The sequence below is a fragment of the Phyllostomus hastatus genome, unplaced genomic scaffold (assembly GCF_019186645.2).
Source record: "Phyllostomus hastatus isolate PE091 unplaced genomic scaffold, TTU_PhHast_1.1 phas_contig_1162, whole genome shotgun sequence".
NCBI classification, from domain to species: Eukaryota; Metazoa; Chordata; class Mammalia; order Chiroptera; family Phyllostomidae; genus Phyllostomus; species Phyllostomus hastatus.
Window position 1 is genome coordinate 11,988,358 of NW_025333537.1, and position 14,935 is coordinate 12,003,292.

Consider the following 14,935-nt stretch of genomic DNA (forward strand, 5'->3'; position numbering starts at 1 on the left):
TAAAGGCTACTAAAGGTTCTTCTGATGGCATCGGTGGCCCCACCGCACTCCGTCCGACAGCACCGTCGGAGGTGACGCTGGCGTCCGAGGGGGAAGTCAGAGGGCAGAGAGGGTGCCCCTGCCGGGGAGGGGGACCCCATTTAGGTGGGTGGCAGGGGGGGGCCCTCTGTGGGAAGACGGCGCCTGAGGACAGACCCCGAGGGCGGACGGGAAGGAGCCGTGCAGAGGCCGGGGAGGACGGCCGCGGGCAGGGGTGCAGCCTGTGCGAAGGCCCTGGGGCAGCAGTGTGCCCCGAGCGACCTGAGTTAAGGCCCGATGCTCGCGGGAACCCAAACGACTTCTTGCCGCTGCTGCCCTTCGGCGGGCGGGGATGCCTCCTACGGCGCCGTGACTCCCCACGGAGGTCTCCGGAGCCGCCCAGCCCACGCGGGGACTCGACCTGGCCCTTGCCAATCACGACTCCTGGACGACCGTCCCCGCCTCGTGCGTCTCCGGCCCCTTTCCTTCCCTCGGAGCCGGCAGCCGGGGGTCGCTTTTGCCCCCAGCCCCCAGGCCTTGGGCCGTCCCCTCCCCGGGAGAGCTGAGCCCCCGACCCGGCACCACGTGAGTCCGGGAGGAAGGTGCCGGGGCGTGGGAGATCTCGGCCCAGGGCTGCTTGCGAGGGAGTCACCGCTCCTTTCTGCCAAGTTGCCAGACGGCGGAGGCTTCATCTGTCCCCACAGCCCCCGGCAGCGGCAGGGGGCATGCGCCCGGGGCCCCGAGGGCACCCCGAGCTCTCCCGGCCCTGCCGCGCCTCCCCAGGGAAGAGACGGGATGCCCACTCGTGCAGCGTAACCTGCTGAGCACACACTCTGGGCCCGGCCGACTGCGTCCCCGGGGCTGGGGACAGCGTGGCCAGCCAGACAGGCAGCTGCCCTCCAGGTCGGGGGGAGACTTAGAAACAAACCAGGCAAACACAGAATCAAATAGTTCAGGACTTTAACTGGTGCTAGGTGCAGAGGAGAGGGACCCATGGAGTCAGCCTCAGAAAACCAAGAGGCGGGGGCCAGGGGGAACCTGGAGGATCAGGGCAGAGGGCAGGGGGTGGGGGGGGTGATCTGGAGGATCAGGGCAGAGGGCAGGGGGCGGGGGGCGGGGGGAGTGCGCCTCCGGCCGAATAACCGGTCCATGTAGAGGCCGGGCCCTGTGGGAAGGAGACCTGCCCGGTGCTCCAGGAGCAGATAAGCAGAGACAGCCCCCGCCCCGGGGGACCGGCCGCTCCCTCTGAGAGCATGACTGCCCCCACCTTTGAACCTCTGGCCCCCACAATGTCCTTAACGGCGCCCCTTCTGCTCTCACAGCCGGTGTCATAAGTCCTCAAGTCCCCTCTCTCTCAGGCCACGGCAGGGACTTCGGACGCCAGTCGCGTGGACGTGCAGCTGAGGAGGGACCTGGCCTGACCTGGGTTTCAAAGCAGCTTCCAGACGTTGCTGCTTCTGGAGGGCTGCCCAGCCTCGTGCCGGGCGGGACGCAGTGTCCAGACGTCCCTGCAGGGCACACCGGCGGATGCGGGCCAGCAAGGCCTCCGCGTCCGAGGCCGGCTTCGCAGTGCGCCACCGAAGTGAAGGGGTGGCCGTGGCAACCGGGGCGAATACCGGGATGACTGGAGAATCTGAAACACAGGCACATGGGGGCTTCTGGGCCTCCTTTCTCTAATGAAAAAAAAAAAAAGTATTGATTAACTGATTGATTTTTAGAGAGAGGAAGGGAGAGAGACGGCAACACCGGTTTGTTGTCCCGCTGACTCACGTGCTCACCGGTTGCCCCTTGCACGTGCCCTGACTGGGGATCGAACCGCACCCTCGACCTGTCGGGACGACACCCTAACCAACCGAGCTGCCCAGCCGGGGCCTACTTTCTCTGTTTTTGTGTCTGTTTCCACTATAGACCGAACGTCTGTGCCTGCCCCCAAATTCCTGACCCCCCCAGTGTGAGGGTGTCCGGGCCTGTGGAAGGTGACGAGGTCGTGAGGGTGGAGCCCTCCCGAGTGAGCGCGGTGCCGGTATAAAGGCACCCCAGGGAGCTCCCTTGCCCGTCCTTCCACGTGAGGCCACGGGGCCAGGAACATGCAGGAACCGGGAGTGCACTTTCACCCAACGACACGGGACCCGCCAGCACCTTGATCCCGGACTTCCAGCCGCCAGCGCTGCCAGGACTGAGCGCCGGCTGTTTACAGGCTGCCGGCAACATCTGTGACAGGATGGACGCACGGAGGCAATTAATCCCACAATGGTGTGGTTTTTTACAGTTTCCTTTTGTTGTTGTTGTTCGGATAAAAATACATCTCCTGGCCATTGTGCGGGGCTTGACAGTAAAAAGCCTGGCTCAGGTGTGAGGAGGTGTGGTTGTCGGGGAGGCCTGGGGGGTGGGGACCTGGGTGGGAGGAGCCCGGGAGAGCTGTACGTGGGGTGCAGAATCCACAGCCCCACGGATGGCTCACGGGTGAGGGGCCCAGGGGGCAAGAAGTCCCGGGTGGGCCCTATCAGGAAGGGCTGACTCCTCCAAACAAGCGTCCTAGGCTCGTACCCTGTGCCGGGCCCAGTGCTGGGCCTGGGGATCCGACGGTGGGCGGAGCAGCCGGGGTCCCGGTCTGCGCAGAGCTCATGGTCTCGAAGGAGGGGCTGACAATAAATAATCACAGAGGTCTATAATTACACACTGCATGATGTTTCAAATGAGTCCTAGGAGAGCTTGGGGGGGCAGGCACCATAGCAGGACACTCTCGTCTCCCCCTGCCTCCCCGGGCTCCTGTCGGCCCCAAGCAGGTGAGCTGGGTCGGCAGGGGGCTGCCCTCCGGCCTCCAGCGGGCTCCGGCCCAGCGCAAAGGGAGCCGGGAAAGGGGAGCCGGGAAAGGGGAGCAGGGGTAGTCGGGCCCAACCCCCAGCTTGCTGCCTTGACCCTTCCTCCGACTCCAGAAGGCTGCTAATCCTCCTCCGCTCTCCCGCCTGTGAGAACCTACTTCCCCTCCCCCGCACCGGACTGACGGCGTGACCCATTTCAGCCAACAGAGCACAGCTGAAATGACACTCTGTGGCACACGTGAGGGGGGCCGCTGGGACGTGCCGGGCGTCCTGGCATCTCAGAACCGCCCAGCGCACCCACGAAAGTGTGCGAGCCACTCCGTGTGCGGGGCGTGTCCTGCAGCCACAGGCAGTGTTCGCCCTTTCCAAGGCAGCCCCCCTCTCCGCCCCGCAGGGTCCCCTCCTGGCCCCTCCCCCCGCCGGCCTGGGGCAGCCCGGGGCTGAGACCAGCTCCAGCACCGGTTCTTCCCCACACCTTTGTAAACGGATTACCTTTGTAAACCGATCCTCCCTCCCCAGCCCTCCGCAAAGCCCCCTGCTCTGAGCCGGTCACTGCCTTGCGCCCAGCGCCTGATGCGCACGGCTGCTCGGCTGCTCGGTCTGGGTCTGGCCAGGGAGGAGACGCTCGCAGGAGAGGAAGCGGGGCCCCCTAGCAGGGTCCGGGGTGCAGCACGCAGCTGGGCAAGAGCCTTGAGGTAAGGATGCGAAGTACAGGGGTCCCCCCTTATCCGCGGCCGTGCGTCCCTAGACCCCCAGGGGATGCCCGGAACCGCGGAGAGCGCTGTGCCCTGTGCAGACTGTTTTGCACACACACACACACACACACACACACACACACACAGACCCACGGTCGAGTTTGCTGTACCAGCCAGGCACAAGGAGAGGTTAACAACAGCGCCTAATAAAAGGGAGCGACGACGACGTGCTGCAGTAAAAGTCATTGATCGTGGCCTCTGTCACACTGTGCTGAACTCACCTTTCTCCTAAAGGAAGCCCCTCTGGCGTCTCTTCGGCGCCCCCCCACCCCACTGTGCTGTGGGGGCCACCGTGAAGGACAACCAGGGCGACCTGGACCGGGTGTCGCCATGCCTCGGCGGTGCGCCTGACAACCGGCGTGGCTCTGCGGGACGGGCGGCGGGACCGCCCACAGCGCGGGGACGTGGACAAAGGGGGGGGTCCCATCCCCCGTGGGCTGAGAGGATCATGCCAGATTTCATCCCACTGCTCAGAATGGCCCCTGACTAAACACTTCTGAATCGTCGACTTCTGGAACTTTCCAGTCAATATTGTTGGACCAAGGGTGACCGCTGGTCACGGAAACCACAGAAAGTGGAAACCACAGGTATCGGGGACGACTGTGGTTAAAAACAGCACGTCTGGAGCGAGAGGACCCAGGTTCAAAGCTCCGTTCCTCCCCGTGCATGATCAGTCCCTCACGGGGCGGCCTCCGACGCCCGAGAGGTCATGGGCTGAGAACACCCCCGCACAGGGGTGTGGTGCCGCGTCAGTGCGTCTGCATCCGTGAGGCCCTCCGACTCCTGTGCCCCGCCCCCCCCGAGCCAGACGGACTGGGAGACCCCCTGGGGGAAGGAGGACTGGGGACAGCGAGGTCTGAGGCCTGGGACGGGACGGGGCGGGAGCTCCCGGAGCAGACGGGGCAGCGGGGACCAGCGATCGGCCGGGATCGCCCCGGGCACTCCCCAAAGCCCTCATCCTGAGCTCCTGGGCCCGTCTCTCTCATCCCATCCACCCCTGGACTGTTACGACAGGAATAACAATTTTTTTTAAAACTGTTACTATTCGTTGAGCACTGCGTGCCCGCGCCACCCTAGGGGGCTTCGGGTGTGTGCTCCAGCGACCCCCAGGCGGCGCTGGGAGCTGTGCGCTGGCGCCCTGCCCCCACTGCACGGGCGGGGAGACCGAGGCCCTGAAGCTGCGGCCACTTCCCGGGTGCCCTGAGACCGGGCCCTCGGCAGAGCGGGGAGTCCGGGGGGCAGGCCTTTAAAGGCCAAGCCCTCACGCCGCCGCCCACCACGGAAACACAGATCAAAGCCACGGGAGGCACCGCCTTGCTCCCGTTCGGATGGCTACTGGCAAGAAACGTAAAAAGAAGTATCGATGTGGACGCGGGGCCAATGGAGCCCCCGTGCTTGCTGGGGGGATGGAAGGTGGTGCCGTTGCTGTGGGAGACGGTAGGGGGCGCTCTCAAAAGGCGACCTCGAGCTCCCCTCGGACCCAGCAGCCCCACTTCTGGGTGTTTATCCAAAAGAACTGAACGCAGGCGCACAAACAGGCGTTCGCACGCCGCGCTCTCAGCGGCACCACGCGCGCCGCAGCCAAAACGTCCGTGGGAGAGGGCGGTGAGCGGGTGCACCGACTGTGACACCCACGTGTGTGTGCAAACGCAGTCACACCCATGGAATATTTTCATGAACACCTTTACAGCAGAAACCAAATGTCTTCTTTTTGTTTTAAAGTTGTAGAATCAAGACAAGAATGATTCTTCCCGAAAGTAATTATTTAAAGGGGGGGGGGAATGATCCTTCAGGGGTAAATGGCAGGTAGCCCGCTGGCAGGGGTGGTTCCGGGAGAGTGAAATTAAAGTTGAACCCGAGCGACCACCGACACCACCGGTCGGTCGGTCGGTCGCCTCCGCTCCCACCGCCTCTGTCCCGACCGCCGCATGTTTACCTCCCTCCGAGTCTTGGGAATACCAGGCCCCGCGCTATGATTGGCTTAGGGGCGGACATGTGACCAGGTTCCGGCCAATGAGACGTGGGGGTGGCGTGCTGGGGGACTTCTGCCGAGAAGGGGTTCCGAGGAAGAGCTGCTTCCCGCACGTCGTCTGTTGGACGTGGTCCCAGCTGGACCAGCTCCCTGGGTTGAAGTTGGCCTTCGTCCCTGCAGGAAGGGCCCGAGCGGAGAGGTGACAGGGTGGGGGCCGGGTCCTCAAGGATGTCCTTGGCCCCTGAGCCGAAGCCGCCCCCATCCTCCACCCCCCCACCCCCCACACCGGGGTGGCTTCACTGTTCGCCCCGCAGCGGGCGCTTTGCAGCACCGTGGGCCAGCAGCATCTCCGTGAGCGCAGATGTGCGGGCCTCCGGCGGCCAGCCAGCACTGGCCGTCAGCCGCTGGGGCGACTCGCTCACCAGTGCACGTGGACGGGCTGCCGTCTCTGTGTCTAGAGAATTCTGGGCGCTGGAGGTCCCGAGAGCCGTCCCCTCTGGCGCCAGGGCTTGGAGGCGAGCAGAAAGGAGCACACGGAGTGATTTCAGATCGTGTGCAGTGCCGAGACAGCAGTGAAGGAGAGTGGCTGGAGGAAGAGCAGGTGACCCCACACTCGGCGGACCCTCAGAGTCCAGAGGGCTGTGCAGCATGCCAGCCTTGTGCTGCATCCTCGGGGGTTCTCGGAGGTTCTCGGGGTCTGGGGTACAGGGGCTGGTGTGGTTTTGTAGCTCTGTGATCCTCACGTGCACGCAGGGCTGAGCGCCTCTCGTCTCCGGCTGGGCACCTCCGCGTGCTCCTCGGAGTGGCAGCGGGGCCCCTGGGGCCGTGGGAGGATACAAGCCCTGCATGGGGGGGGGGGGCGCTGCTGGTGGGGTGGGAGGGCTCCCACCAGGGCTGGAGGGCCTCCTGGCTCCTCCTCCCTGGGACTGCCTGAGGAGAGCTGGCACCCTGGAGCCCATGTCTGCGCTCAAGTGTCACCTGGCCCGGAGCAGTCGTCAGCGATGCGCGGGGACGTGTGGGGAGACAGGCCTCCTCTCCCCTTTCCCGTCCCGGCCCTGCCCCCCCACGCTGGGAAGGGAGGAAGGCCGTCAGGTGGGAAGGAGTCTATTTCAGCAAGTGTTTACTGGTCCCCAGAGACTTGGCTTGAGCTCCTGAAACAGGATCCTGCGGCACTGCCGCGGAGAGGGCCACCAGCCCGTGTCCCTTTGTGATTTACGTAACAGCAGGGCACTCAGCCACCGTGCTGCCTGTCCCCCCACTGGGCTCCCCCTCCCCGGTCATCTCATCACCAGGGTTCCTCTGGCCCCCATGTTCCTGAATCCGTTCCCGCCGCCCCCTCCCATCTGCAGCCCTGCAGCCAGCGGAACAGGGCCCCCTGCAAAGATGCGTCCCGCCCGAAGCCCCCCGCACCCGGGAGTGTGACCTGATTCTGAAACGGGGTCTTTGCAGGTGTGACCGGGGGAGGGGAGGCCAGGCTGGAGTGGGCTGGGCCCTGCATTCGGTGAGACTGGCGTCCTTCTGAGAGGAGGGGACACACAGAGACACCCAGAGGGGGGGAGGCCACGTGAGGTCGCAGGCGGGGACCGCAAGGGCGCAGCTCCGAGCCTGGGCCGCCTGGGGCCACCCGCAGCCCCGAGAGGCCCCAGACGGAGCCTGGCCCTGCGACACTTGCTTTCCTGCTGCCGGCCTCCGGGACTCTGAGAACCCAAGGTCTGCGTGAAGCCGTGTGGTTTGCGGTGTTTTGCCACAGCGGCCCCAGAAGAGGAAGCACCGCTTTCACCGTCCTACCATCGACCGGTGGTTCTCCTGGGCCGCACCTGGGAACGGCCGCACTGGGCCCCGGCCCCAGGGCACCCGACTTTACATTTCTGCCCGGTCCCCATGACACGCTGGTGCTGCTGCTCCGGGGACCACACTTTGGGAACCGCTGAAACACCCTCGTCGTGCCTTGGAGGGCAGTCCCAACCCCCTCGGGGCCTTTCACGGTCACTTCCCGCTCCCGCCCCCATCCGGGCCCCGGCAGCCCCTCCCCGCCTCCGCAGGTCTCCCTGTTCTGGGTGTCCCGTGCAGGAGGAAGCCCAGAGCTCCGACAGAGAAGCAGCCCACGTGCGCACCGCACCGCGAGGCTGCGGTGGGGCCACGGGTTCAGGCTCCTCCGGCGCTGCGCCCCAGGGGCCCATGGGAAACACCAGATCCTTGTGGGGGAAGTTCCGACAACTGAATCGGCCCACGCGGGGGCAGCCTGATTTCTGGCTTCTGGTTCTGCAGGCGAACAGAGGTCTCTGCTGTAGAGTCACTGTGGGTTGGGGTTTTTACTGACCTGCCACCAAAAGCACCTTGACTGACATCACCCCCGCACCTTCACACACACACACACACACACACACACACACACACCCCTGTGGCCACGTCTCCTCTAGCCAAGAGCCTTCACACATGCTGTTCCCTGTGCCTGGAAAGACTCCCCTCTGGATTCCTTCTCCTCGTGACTAGTTCCTACTCACCATGGCGTCTCCGTGTAAAAGTCTCATCCTGGGGCTCGTGGGAGGTCCCTCCTCCACCGTGCTGGGGGGTCCCGTGGGTGCTCACAAATGACCCCTGCACTGGAGAGAACAGAGGGTTGTGCTGGGGGGAGGAGCGGGGGTGCTGGCCGGGCCGCCCCCACACGGACTGCGTTCTGTGGGGTGCAGTCCCCCCTGTGCGCCTGCTGGACCCAGAGGGTGCTTTTCCAACATGCTCTCCAGAACAGGCCACGACATCAGTTCTCGCGATAACAGTGCAGCGAGTGCCTTTCTCTGGTCCTCTGCAGCTGGGCTTGGGGTCAATTTGTAGAAAAACAATTTTATTGCAACCTAATCCTTTTTTATATTTTTAAAAGGTTTTACTTATTTATTTTTAGAGAGGGAAGGGAGGGAGAAAGAGAGAGAGACAAACATCAATGTGCGGTTGCTGGGGGCCGTGGCCTGCAACCCAGGCATGTGCCCTGACTGGGAATCGAACCTGCGACACTTTGGTTCACAGCCCGCGCTCAATCCACTGAGCTACACCAGCCAGGGCTCAACCTAATCCTTTTAAAGGACCCATTTACACGTTGACCTAGTGCAAAATAGAGAGCTGCAATTTAAATATACAAACTAAGCCAATAAAGCCATTACGAATGATGGGTTTGGAGTCCAGTTTTTATAGTTGCATGAAAGTTTCCTGACGTTTTGTGTTTTCTCAAGATTTTCTAGAATATGAAAGTTTACTCCCACACAAGTGTTTTAAAAAAGAGGGAAAGGTTTTATCCTCCTACAAAGCAGGATGAGGGCAAAGAGGAAGCTTTTTCATGTAAAGTGCACCTTAGAAACCTGTGGATTTTAAGAGCCCCCTTGGGCTTTGACTGTATGTGGGTACCCAACGGCTTTCCCGGAGACTCACGAAAGCGGCCGCCACCTGTTACAGACGCCTCACAGCCACCAGAACCGTCACCCCGTCTCTGTCCCTCTGGGAGTGTGATTCTCTCTTTTTTTAAGTGGATTTATTGGGGTGACAGTAGCTAATACATGATATAGGCTTCAAGCTCAATCTCTTCATTTTTGCAAAGCGGATATGTTGCTTGTTGCTTTGCTTCGCGCTTCTCCTCGCCGTCCGGGGGGCTGACCGGGTTTCACAGACTGGGGGCCAGCTGCATTTTCCTCCCGCGAGCGTCTCGCCGGCCGCCCCGGCCGCCCCCCCGCTGCCCGCACTCCACCCGCGCAGGACGGCGTGCTTTGCCGGGCAGGGCAGCGGCAAACGTGCATTTTTTCCGAATGTGTTTTGCTTTTGGTATTTTGTAAAAGGTGAACTTTGATTTTTCTTCTGGCCAGACTTCCTTTGTCTTCGACTACGAAGTATTGCGTTATGTTCAGAAAAACCTCCCAGACTAAGACGTTTTTCCCATTCTCTTCTAGTATTTTGTAGGTGTTTTTTATTTTTTGGTCTCTACTTGGAATAAGTCGTTTTCGGCTGTGGAATATGAAAGGAACCCAGTTACCCCGACCCAACGCACCCCCAGTGCTTGCCCCACTGCATGAAGTGACTGGTTTTCACGGCCCAGCTTCTCCCCGTACTTTGGTGTCTTTCTGGGTTTTTCTCCTCTGCCCATTCCTTCTCTGGGGCCAACTGTATCTTATGCACCAACTTTATAATTCATTATAAAGCCAGTCTTCACTCACTTTTCTTTTTTTTTCATCCTCATGTGAGGACATACTTTCCCCGTTGCTTTTAGAGAGAGAAGAAGGCAGAGAGAAACATGGACTGGTTGCCTCCCGCACGCGCCCGGGCCGGGGGTCAGACCCTCACCCCTCGGTTGCAGGGTGACGCCCCAAGCAGCTGGGACACGCCGGCCAGGGCGTCCCTCAGTGTCCTTCTGTCCTTCAGAACTTTCCTGTCAATGTTCACGTATCCTTTTTTTTTTTTCATGTACTTCATCCGCATTTTCCCAAATTCCCCCAAATTTCCCGTGGGCTATTTCACTGGGGTCTCATTGGTTCCTGCCTCACTCGAGGGAGCGCTGGCGTCTCGCCCGAACTGATCTGTCCTCTCTGAAAACAAAGACGGTGCTGTCGCCCCCCAAACCTCCCTGTCCACGCAGTCGGATGTCAACACGTGCACATCGCCCTTCTCCCCGTTCCCTGGGAAGCTGCAGCTAAACACTCGCCGTTACTGTCGCTGGTGTACACTGAGACTCTTCCCCCGTTACATGTAACGTGGAATGTGCGTGGCCAGGGCCGAAGACCGACGGGGTGGGTTTGGGCGGAGACCCCGGAACTCTGCATCACTAACCCGCGTGTGGCCCATCCCCGCGCCCACGGGGGGCCGAGGACCATTCTCACTCGACCGCTCCTGCCCGGCAGGCACTGGAATATGAAGGTGAGTTCGGGCCCATAATTGTTTTTTCTTGCAGAATTCCTATGTCAGTTAAACACACACACACACACACACACACACACACACACACTGTTTGAGGGCATACAGAGATAACTGGCGATGCAAGAACTATGTAATGTTATCAATCAGTGTTACCCCAATAAATTCATTAGAAACAAAAACAAGAAAGAACTCTGTTAAAAAAGTACAAGTTAAAAAGGAGAAGGGTTTAAGTTAAGCTGCTATAACAAAGAAACCCCAAACTATAGTGACTCTAACAAATTATAAATATACTTCCCTTCCCTTTTAAGGGAAATCAGGGTATTTAAAATTTTTACTTTCCTGGACCTAACAGTCCGGAGGTGGCTGGTGGCCCAGGACAGACAGACAGCCATCCAGGGACCCAGCCCCTGCTGTCTGGACAGTCTGTCACCCCAGCCACCCTCCCAGGTGGGACGATCTGGCTCACAACCCCTGTCCACATTCCAGCGCAAAGAATGCAGGACGACCAGCTCCCTTGTCGACACTGCCGCCAGATGCAGGCCCTCCCCCCCCCTCCACGCTGTGGGCGGGAACCTTGCCTGGAGGGCCGCCCACTCCACTGAGCCTGGTGACGTCATCCCCAGCGGGGCGGGCGGCCGTGTGCCTGCGGGCGCTGGGGGGAGGGGGGCTCCAAACTAAAGGGAAGAGGGATCCAATAGGCCTCGGGGAGCACTCGAAACCTCCCCGCAGTGCCGCCCCTCGGGCCTCACTCCCGCCATGGCCGCCGGCCTGCGGACGCGGGCTGGAGGCTGAAGAGGAATCTTGGGCGCAGGCAGCCGTTTGGTTATTGTCCTGTCGCCACCTTCCACGTTATTTGTAATTTTTGAAAAATAAAGAACAGAAATTGGAGTTTCGCCGCCACAGGTCTGACAAGAGGAACTGGATCAACTCTCTACAGTCCCCCAGGGTAGCGACTCAGGCCCAGTCCAGGGCACACGGTTTCTCCTTTAAGGTCACCTTTCAGGGCAAGACCAGGCGACCGTGAACCTGCGCGGGCATTTAACCAGCTTTAGTTTTGCAAGACGCGACAGTTCCGGAGAGCCGGCGGGCAGACCACAAGGGCATCTGCCTAATGCCGCTGGCCCGCGCACGCCCGAGTGGCTCAGCGAGTACATCGGGTGTTACGTGTTGTCCACCGCTTCTTAAAAAAGCAAAAAGCAAAACAGAAATGTGGAACCAAATCCTCTTCCCTTTGAATGTGGGTGGCTGTCTCCTTTCCCATGGCCTCCTGCTGCCCCTGCCACTCCTGCCGCCCCCACCGCCCCGCCCCGCCCCGCCCCAGGTTTCATCAGCTGGTTCACCATCCACATTTGGGAGCAAGGGAAGAGGAAAAAAGAGAGTGGAGGACAGCCAGGTTCTTTTTTTAACAACGTGACCTTGAAGTTGCACCCTGTGGCTGTACTGGCTTCTAAGGCACAGAATGAAATGTGCAGAACAGGTAAGTCCACGGAAGGGACACGGCATCCACTGGGCTCTGGCGGCCCGCTCGCCCTGGGAACCCAGCCGCCCCGTGAGGAGGACTCCCTGCCCACAGGAAGGTGCTGTGCACGGTGTTCCGGCAACAGACCCCTCGAGGGGGGGACCCAGCCAAAGCCGGCTCCAGAGGACCCAAGTGGGAGCAGGGCTGCCTTCCTGATGCCACCAGCCCTATCTGCCCCCAAACCCATAAATGACCCAAAACCGCCTTGCTGAGCCCCGCTGCTCCCAAACCGTGCGAGGTGACCATCACAGGCTGTGCTGTCATCCACAAAGAAGTACGGAATGACTCAGGACGCAGCAACAGAAAACCAAACACTGCCGTTCCATTTTCACAATCATACACACACACACACACACACACACACACACACACACACACGTTGGGTAGGCTGCAGGTAGTCAAGGCCTCTTTGCTGCTTTTAAAGTCTTTCCAAGATTTACATGAACGCTAAAAACAGTTCCAGATCACAGCTGTTTGCCCACGTGTCCCAGGGAGCTGCATTCAGAATGTGTTCCCGATCGAGGGACACCTCAAGTGTTCACGCAGCAACAGGGAGCAGTAACAGCGGCGCCGAGACCGGGTGTCCAGCTCTCACGGACCTTGTCACAGTGACACATTCACTTCTGCTTGCTTCCTCTTTGTGCTAAATTAAAAAAAAAAAGTTGTGGTGGAATAGAAAACATAAGGAGAGTCACCATCTTAACCAGCTGGGAGTGTGCAGCCTGGGGACGTCGCACACACCCACACGGTTGTGCGACAGGAGTTCTGCACCGGCGGCCCTGCGGCAGCGAGACCACCAGGTTGAACAGCGACTCCCGGGCCCCGCCCCCAGGCCTGGCGCCCAGCGTCCTCGCTGTGTCCCTGGGCATCCAGCCACTCTAGACGCCTCACGTAAGTGGGATCGTCCAGGATGTGTGTTTTGGTGACGGGTGTGTTTCTTTTTCCAAACGGAGGTGAAATGACATAAACCTAACTGAAACTGAGTCAGCGGCATTCGGTTCCCTCACAATGTTATGCAATCGCCGTTTCTGGTTCTAAAACACTTTTTTAAAAAGATGTATTTGTTTATTTATTCATTTTTAGACAGAGGAGAAGGGAAACATCAGTGTGTGGTTGCCTCCCGCATGCCCCCTACTGGGGACCTGGCCCACAACCCAGGCTGTGCTGTGACTGGGAATCGAACCAGCGACCCTTTGGTTTGGAGGCTGGCACTTAACCCACTGAGCCATACCAGGCAGGGCCCAAAACATTATCGCCCCAAAATGAAACCCGGTCCCCATGAAACAGTTACTGCCTGTTCCGCTCCCAGCCCCTGGCGTCCACCAATCTGCTTCCTGTCTCTATAGATCTGACGATTCTGGACACTTCGTAGAGACGGAATTATGCAATACGTGGCCTGTTGTGTCTCTGGTTGTTTTTAAGAAATGAAGTATTACAGAGACACCTGAAGACTGAGCCACACCCCTACCCGATCCATTCCTTTCTACGCCCAGAAATAATGATTTTTTTGAAATAAAGAAGGATGTGTCAGGAAAGTAAGAAGACTCAACATTGCCAAAGAACTGTCTCCCTGAGATACAAAAAAGTTCTTCCTCTTCATTTTTTCCTTATTTCACAAATGTTTATTGAGCGCCTGCTACCGTCCAGGCTTGCTGTAGGCACGAGGCGACGGCGCTGAAAAGCCAGATTCCTCCTTTGGAAGAACTAGGGGCAGGGAGGGGGACAGGCAGACAATGAGTGAACACCAGTGGGTAAACAGCAAAAGTGTGAAATATTGATAACACGGGGTGGGGGGGTCAGGACCGACCTGATGGCCACTTTAGGTTAGGAGGCCAGGCCGGGCCCGCCTGCCAGTCAGCCTGGACCTGGGAGGGCGGGGGGCCTGCGGCTCAAAGCGCAGGCAAAGCCTCGCGGGCGGAGGATACACCGCACGCCAACGTCAGACGCTGGGAGGTCGGAGCGACCTTGAGATTAGAGGAACAGCGATGAGATACATGTGGTGACGAAACGGCGTGAGGGTCACGGGGAAGATGGCAGAGGTCCCAGGAGCCTCTCCGAGCAAACATCTCTGACGCAGAGCTGACCGGCGCGGCGGGGGGCATGGGAGACGAGGCGGGAAGGACCGCGGGACGTGACCTTCTGGGTCCTCGCGGGCTGCCGGGGAGGCTGAATTTTATCTGTGTGCTGGGAAGAGGCCTTTGGGGGCTGGATGCAGGGAGGGGCAGGAATCCGGGGAATGTTCTAAAGGAATCCCTGGTGGCTTTGCGGAGCCTCAGATGTGAGCTGAGAGCCTTTTAAAACGAGGTTTGCGCGTCAGAAACACAAAGCGGGGGAGACAGCCTGGCGGGCGCTCGGGCGCTCGGCAGGGCACAGGCAGGGCTGGCAGCCCACCCGCGGTCCAGCTCCCACACGGGCGCCCGCCCGGGGGCAGTGCGGGCCGGTGCCCCCGCAGGCGCGTGCCCACTCCCGACAGCCCTGCTCGCTGCGGTAAACGCGCACGCAGCGCACGGCCCCGTGTCTGGGGAACAGCCCAAGTGTCCACCAGCAGAGGACGGGGCAAACAAAACACGGTCCGTCCCCGCGGGGGGCTGTGGCTCGGCCGCGGGAAGGGACGAAGCTCTGGCACCGGCCACAGCGTGGCCGGACCCTGAGGACACGATGCCGGGCGGGAGACGCCAGACCCCCAAGGCCCCCCGGGTCGTGCGGCCCTGTTAGTAGGGACGGGAGTGCCACAGTGGGTCAGTCCCCAGAGACGGGAGGCAGGCCAGTGGCTGCCGCGAGGTGGGAGACACGGGCACTGGGAGGTGACCGATGGATGGGCCTGGGGTCTCCTTGGGGCCAGCGCGGACACGGAAAATCTCTGCACCTGCCCCTCCATTTTCCTGTGAACCAAAAACGGCTCTAAAAAGTAAAGTCTATATTTTAAAAACAAAACAAAAAAAGGAGGGAAGGATGA

At 60.5% G+C, this 14,935-nt stretch overlaps 1 long non-coding RNA gene across 1 annotated transcript; it reads right to left on the reverse strand.

Moving 5' to 3' along the window:
* Positions 1–1,157: 1,157 nt before the first annotated feature.
* Positions 1,158–3,881, reverse strand: LOC123822261. The gene is made up of 3 exons (XR_006786244.1): positions 3,817–3,881; positions 2,566–2,660; positions 1,158–1,691 (listed from the first exon to the last, which is right to left on the reverse strand). It is a non-coding gene; the product is annotated as an uncharacterized LOC123822261 (long non-coding RNA).
* Between the last annotated feature and the right edge of the window lie 11,054 nt (positions 3,882–14,935).